The 6,000-nt window shown below is 43.3% G+C and overlaps 1 long non-coding RNA gene across 1 annotated transcript; it reads right to left on the bottom strand.

Moving 5' to 3' along the window:
* Positions 1 to 604: 604 nt before the first annotated feature.
* On the bottom strand, positions 605 to 4,045 carry LOC144729186 (uncharacterized). The gene is made up of 2 exons (XR_013587646.1): positions 3,921 to 4,045; positions 605 to 689 (listed from the first exon to the last, which is right to left on the bottom strand). It is a non-coding gene; the product is annotated as an uncharacterized LOC144729186 (long non-coding RNA).
* Positions 4,046 to 6,000: the final 1,955 nt, after the last annotated feature.

Here is a 6,000-nt window from a genome sequence, read left to right as displayed (position 1 = left end):
ATTAATATCCACATCACGATAAATGTATGAATCTTTGATAATGAACGAATATACATTTTCATCGGGAAAACATAAACAAACCTGCTACAATTTGAAGCCATGCTAAAATTCCAGGAGGCCATCTTGTCTGCAGAGCAGTGACCATGGCCCATCGTGATGGCCTGCGTGAACTTGGCGATGGCCTTCATGTAGGCGATGGGGCCCATTCTTGAGTAGCAGTAGCCCTGCTCGGCCAGCGCTGTGACGATTGCCTCCTTGTTTTCGCTCTCCTTTTCCATGGCGCACACTGCCTTCTCCGCCTCGGGGAATTTGTACTGGATCAAGAACATCTCGCACTGGTTGGCCAGGGCCGTGAGGCTGTGCGGCTCCTTGGCCAAGGCCTCCTCCACCAAGGGCTTGGCATCTTTATACTTGTTCCGACGCAGGTAGAAGTACGCAAGGCTGTTGAGCAAATTCAACTCGTTGCCAAATTCCTCGGCCAAGTTCGGGCATTCATGTTCACGCTTCAGCTTAGCAATGGCACTCTCCACTTGTATGACACCCAGGGGTACATCCAGGTTAAAGAGAGTTGGGAACTTCCTGCACCTTTCTCTGATTAATACACTTTTGTTTTCCATTGATCTGGTTTTGCAGTCACAATGCCTGACAACCGGTTGTGCGGATTCAGCACATCAACTCACATAGAGTAGCTGTAAATAAACACAAGCCATCTGTTAAATTGTGACGTTGTCAACATGTAATGTATTGTAACTGGTTATATTTGTGACAGACACGTAAAAAACATTTTAATTGTTGCCATTGTAGTGGAATAACGCTGGCGGCTGACGGAAAAGTGTTACTGACAGCAGAGGGCAGTATACACGTCAGGAGAGGGAGTACTGTATATACGGGGTGAGGGGATCTTACGAGAAGCTCAGGAAGGGGTCCATCTGGAAGCCAGGGAACCTACAGTTTCACTTTCATGTATTAGGTGTAGCCCTGTGCGCAATTCGGCTCTTCACTCGGGTGCAACCGCAACAAACAAAAACATGAACAAGAAACATCTTAAAGTGACTACGTGCAACATAAAAATCCAGGAAAAAACAGCAAAGTCTTCCAGAAAAAGCACCGTATATCAATGCTGTGTGCAAAAATCCCAGTGGGATGCAAGTAAAATAATAACAACCATAAGACAATTAAGATTAAAGTTATCAGTCTAACTCTGTGCTACAACAAACAAATATGGCTAAACCAAAACTTTTCGAAATCACCAAAAGCAATGTAACAGTGATCATAGGAACTGTGATTTAAATTTTACAATAAACGATCTACAGTGTACATAACATGTACCACCAAACTTTGCAGCCATAGCTGGCTGCATGAATCACTCCATAACAGCAGGAGTATCAGTAGGAGTATCAACATTTTTCAATACACCTTTAAGATCAGCACACTATAATCAAAACACAAGATCATACTTTGCAGCGGTCATCTGGAGCGAAACAATTGATTTCAGGCCACTGAATAGCAGTGGCAGCTAGGGGTGTACAACTCCTCTAGAGCAGTTTTGAGTGAAGATCTCATCGGTAGTGATCCAAGTTGCAGTTTTTTGGCGATAGCATTCCAGACCCTGGGGGCATCAATAGCAAAGTCCCTTCCTCGAGTTTGTGTACGGTAATAAGGAATGTGAAGCTGGTAAATGAGCGAAGACCTTAGGTCACATTTGTTTTTCGAAACAGAGAGGAGATCCAGCAGGTAGTCTGCGGATTTTTTTGTAAGTACATCGTGAATAAATAAGATCTGATGCACACGCCGTCGAACTTCGATTTAAAGCTTTCGTGACTGCAGGGATTCATCTTCTTGGTTCTTTCGGTAAAGTCACTTAGAAGGGAAGTAATAAAATAATAAAAATAAAACACGACGTTTCGGCCACAACGCAAGTAGCCGTCCTCAGGTGAAACCAGGGCTGTCGAGGCGACAGCGTCTGAATGAAACAGCACACGTGCTTGGAGCATATATATAAGCTGGGTTGGAAGGGGGGGAAGGGGGCGCCTTGACAAAATAATTTGCATATCAAGAGGAATCCAGCATACCCATGGGAAATGCAGGTATGTGATTAGTACTACTTGTGTCCGTGCATTATGCAGGATTAGCAGCATCCAAGGGAGGGGATATGGGAAATGCAGATATGTGATTAGTGCTACTTTGCCCGTGCATGATGCAGGATTAGCAGCATCACAGGGGGGGGGGGATAGGGGTAGCATTAATAAAGGGAAGAAGTGTTAATAGTATGTAGCTGCAGTAACTAAAACCACCACGTAAACAACTAAAGTATAAACTACATAGTATCATCATTATACTAAATATACTCTACAATAAGCTGAGTTACTAACAGTAAGTAATACATTACAATTGTACGTCATAAAAAAATATAATATGCTTCCATCTAAACGTTATTCTCTTACATCACACGAGTCTACACCGTACTATATATAGCCATAGACAAACCCAAACATGAAATGATATACTGTATTGCTATAAACCACCTTATCCACTGTAATATTACACTGTATTATTCTACCCAGCCTAATGTATATCACACTGCTGTATATTCACTATACAATTACGATTTATTGGTTTATAGCAATACAGTATATAATTTAATGTTGCTGGAAGTGGATCCCCCCTTGCCGTGTCCTCATCTTCGTCGCTGCCGTCTCGACCACCCTGAGACGCCACTAACTAGACAGCCTGCCGACTGTACCAGCTAGGCAGTGGCGTCAGAAGAGACGGATGTGTGACTTGCGTGTAAGCACGTAGGGTGTCTGTAGTTCCCTAACGTGTAGAATAAAGAAGGCGCCTTAACGACCCCTGTCTCCGAGTGAGTCACTACACAATTATAAATCAGTGACTGAATACGCATGTAACATATACTTCTAGAAAGGTCCTGTTTATGTTTCATACGTGCGACAGTAAGATCACGTACTGCCGTGGCAGGTGCAATACGATGAAATCAAACTTTACTTATATAGCACATTGAGTGCAAAGAATTCAAAGAAAAGTGCTTTACATGACTGAATAAAAGCGACTGTTAAAATGGGAACAATAAGAATGATACGTTTCAAATGACGTAACAATATACTAAAAGTATAATAAAAAGCATAACAAGCACACAATAAGAGCATTATAATTAAAAACCATTCTGAAAAGTTATGTTTTAAGATTTCAAATACAATTAATCAGCTGTACAGCATTGCGCATCACTATCTTCACCACCATCGTCAATTATTCTCTTGCCAGGGCCCAGTAGGGTTACTGCGGTACAATATTCCACGATACCATATACAACATTAAATAGCATGACGATTGTGGCAGTATCAGTGTCCCATAATGTTGTGATTTTCAAATTAATTAGATAAACGATTACAATTACGGTAGCCACTCTTTAATTTAATAAAAGTTGTTTTGATAAACTTAACTTATTTCACGTTTTTATAACGTATAATGTATTGAGACGTTTGAAGCCTATTTTAAGAAGGGCCCCCAAGTCCAAATACTTCAGACCAGCCACCACTACAGTGAGAAAATGTATTTATTTGCTATATTTCCCTTCGTACATTCTTAAATTCAGTGCTGACATTTTTTTAAAGGACATTTTTAAAATCATAAAATGATATGCCTACTAGAATGAGCCAACTCCAAAATGCAGCCTTGAGGTGCACCGTCACATTAGTTGAAATACATGTGTAAGAATTCAGCCTGCTCTCCCACAAACTGTCATCGCACATATCAAAGCGTCCATTCTCTTCCTTGAACTTATAAGTTCGTGACAAAGATTCGTATTTCTATACAATCATCAATGTAAAAGTTAATCCAACTAAAAAATTATCCAGCCAAAATGCTCTCAGATGCTCGACATGAAATTGTACCGTGTAACTCACGAATATGCCGTGAGATGTCTTCCCAAAGCACCATGCTCATCAGCACCTGTTTATTACGAGCCGACCACACGCCATATGAACGTGAATTCTTAAAAGGAACCCACTTCTTTGTCCGCTCATGATGTACCTGCGTCATACAATTTTCACAAGAACCTTGACGCAAGACTACTTACGTCATGAAATGTTTACATACTGTCGTGGACAAAAAAAACAGGTTTGACTACGTTGTTGGCTATATTTAGGTTGTTGCAATAACAGCCATCGGAAAATCTGAGACGTCAACATTTTGGCCATTTCTATGTATGCCTGTTTTCAATTCAATTTTACAGAAATATATATTTTATGTTGCCGTGAATAACTTTGGTAAAAGTGTGTCTCCCCGACTCCCAAGTAAAGCCCACTGAGCTATATAGCTCTTTTTCAGAAGGAACCTGACCACACAATTGGTAGTTCAACGAAGTGGCTTATCATGTGGAAATTTATAGCAGCCAAATACTCGAAACGCGTGTTTCTAAATGTGGAGGGGAAAACCAAAAGGACCCGGAAATTTTTCACACGACCACGGGGAGAACATGCAAACTACAAATACAATATACAGGCGTCAGGGTCGGGATTGAACCCACCTCCTGCTATATACCGGGCGAGGTAGTTAACATCTCTCCACTGCGGCGCTCTTAATCATACAGCAATCTTACTGGTAGGAACCACCTGGTTCCACCAGCCCACAGGGGATTATTGTGTCCGTCCGTCGTGCATCAAAAAATGGTAGGGGTGGGGCTGGGTGGAGAGGGGAGGGTGGGGAGGGGCTGGGTGGGGAGGGGCTGAGTGGGGAGGGGAAGGTGGGGAGGGGCTGGGTGGGGAGGGGAGGGTGGGGAGGGGCTGAGTGCGGAGGGTGGGTCTGGGTGGGGAGGGGCTGGGTGGGCTGGGTGGGGAGGGGCTGGTCACCCCCGTGGTGCCCTTATAAAACGCAACGTTTAACCTACTCACGCCGGCTTATGCCGCCGTTGACTCTGGCCATTGACCGAGCCCTTTGCGATCTTTGCAAAGTGAATATCTGGGATAATGTGAATAACGAGGCCGAGCAACCCAACGTTCCTACCAGCTCCCTCCGCAGGAATGTGTTTTCTAAACCCAGCTTGCATATGGCGGTATAATGTCCGTAATGCAGTCATTTTAGTCTGTTTATGGTCGGCGATGAGGCAATCGACTCATCTCGACGAGCTGTACACGATGCACTATTCAAAGTTGAATTTTTCGATAACGGATTTTTTTAATGCTAATGTTCGGCGTTTCGACATCGCGGAATAGCACTGATTTTGGATTGATTGGTACCCCAGTCGCGGAGTTAAGTACACCCCTGGAAAGAATTGTGTCCCAGAAATAAAATATTTAATTGCCTCGGCCATTTTGTATAACTGTGGAACAAAAAAAATTTTGTTACTGTGTTATTTCCTAATTGTTTACGCCTCAAAGTACAGAAAATGACTTATTTTGTGACCAGGACACAAGCAAAGTTAACAATCCACTCATTTAATACCAGTTTAACAAATTTATTTATTTTTTTGTTCCTGGGTAGTGTTATTTCCTAATTGCTTATGCCTCTAAAGTATTATTCCCCACAAACTTTGCTTTTGTGACCAGGACACAAAAGCAAAGTTAATAATCCACTCCATTAACAATTATTTGGTACCCCGGGGTACCGACATAAAGATCAAATATCCGCATAGTGCGGCCGTTATCCCCCTCCGCCCCCCATGTGACGCTTAACGTCACGCCTCTAAAATCACGATGACACTGCCACAATTTCTGGTTTCTTGCCTGGAAATGACCGCAGCGCAATAGTCGCAGCAGTCGCCCCGGCGCTTCCCAGCCGTCACGTGGGTAGCTGACGGCAGCCTCGGCTCGGAAAGAGGAGCGGCAAACTCCTTTTTGTTGTTAGATAATCGTGAGATGCTGGTGACAAATACCACCGCCCCCAACCCTCCGATGTTTGAACGCCCACACCGCAACGCAGTCCCGCGATTCAAATGTTGGTCAAGGGGCTGTTGACCAGGACCAGGAGTCGGAGCCATTCCATGTT

Source organism: Lampetra planeri, chromosome 31, assembly GCF_965212315.1.
Source record: "Lampetra planeri chromosome 31, kcLamPlan1.2.h2, whole genome shotgun sequence".
NCBI classification, from domain to species: domain Eukaryota; kingdom Metazoa; phylum Chordata; class Hyperoartia; order Petromyzontiformes; family Petromyzontidae; genus Lampetra; species Lampetra planeri.
The sequence above is the reverse complement of the archived record's forward strand: the minus strand, read 5'-3'. Positions and strand labels throughout refer to the sequence as shown.